The sequence below is a fragment of the Arachis ipaensis genome, chromosome B10, assembly GCF_059453495.1.
Source record: "Arachis ipaensis isolate K30076 ecotype BB chromosome B10, ASM5945349v1, whole genome shotgun sequence".
In the NCBI taxonomy this organism is placed as follows: domain Eukaryota; kingdom Viridiplantae; phylum Streptophyta; class Magnoliopsida; order Fabales; family Fabaceae; genus Arachis; species Arachis ipaensis.
The window spans coordinates 94,275,616-94,277,010 of NC_142435.1; positions in this window are offsets into that span (position 1 = coordinate 94,275,616).

A 1,395-nucleotide genomic window follows, 5' to 3' on the forward strand; every position below is an offset into this window, starting at 1 on the left:
CCTCACTAAATTCAAAAAAAAAAAATATCTTTTCAAAATATCTCTTCTAACTTCCTAACTTCTTATCTTTTCAAAATTTGTTTCAACTAACTAACTAACTTTTTGTTTGTTTCTTAACTTTTTCAAAACTACCTAACTAACTCTCTCTCTCTAATTTTCGAAAATATCTTCCCTCTTTTTCAAAAATTTCCTTTTTTTTAACTAATTATTTTTAATTTTTTTACGAAAAAAAAAATTTATTTAACTTCAAAATTCAAATCCTTTTTAGTTATTTTATTTTATTTAAATATTTACTTCTTATAAAATAAAATAAATAAAAAGGTAAATCAGTCCAAGTTATATCCATAGATCCATCATGGACATAAGTGGAAATGAACAGTCCAGGAGGACTCTGGGGTCATATTCTAACCCCTCTACAGCTTCATATGGGAGTAGCATCTGCATACCCTCCATTGGAGTCAGTAGCTTTGAGTTGAATCCTCAGCTCATTATCATGATGCAGCAAAGTTGCCAGTATTCCGGTCTTCCACAGGAAGAACCTACAGAGTTTCTGGCACAATTTTTACAAATTGCTGACACAGTACATGATAAGGAAATAGATCAGGATGTCTACAGACTATTACTGTTTCCATTTGCTGTAAAAGATCAAGCCAAGAGGTGGTTAAATAACCAACCTAAGGCCAGCATAAGAACATGGAAACAGCTGACAGAAAAATTCCTGAATCAATATTTCCCTCCAAAAAGGATGACACAGCTAAGGCTGGACATCCAAGGCTTTAAACAAGGAGATAATGAATCTCTTTATGATGCATGGGAGAGATACAGAGAGATGCTACGAAAATGCCCCTCTGAAATGTTTTCAGAGTGGGTTCAGTTAGACATCTTCTACTATGGGCTTGCAGAAGGAGCTCAGATGTCTTTAGATTACTCAACTGGTGGATCTATCCATATGAGAAAGATAATTGAAGAAGCTCAAGAGCTCATTGATACAGTTGCCAGGAATCAGCATCTGTATCTAAGCAGCAACCCTTCCATGAATGAAGAGGTTAAAACAGTAACTGCTGAATTCAGTACTGTAAAACAAGCTGCTGAATTCAATCAGCAATTAGATTTTCTAACAAAACAGCTAGCTGAATTCAAAGACAGGTTACAGGAGACAAGGATAGCTAATATACATATGGACGAACAGTTTAAGCAAACAAAGCAGCAGCTATCAAAGCAAATAGCAGAAGAATGCCAAGCAGTTCAATTAAGAAGTGGGAAAACATTAAATACCCCACCTCAAGGCATCAAAAATTCAAGAAATGAGCGACCCACCAAAGATTCCCCTGAGGACAGTAACAGCCCAGGGAAAAATAATTCTGGCACTAAAACGCCAGAAAATGGGTGGAAGGC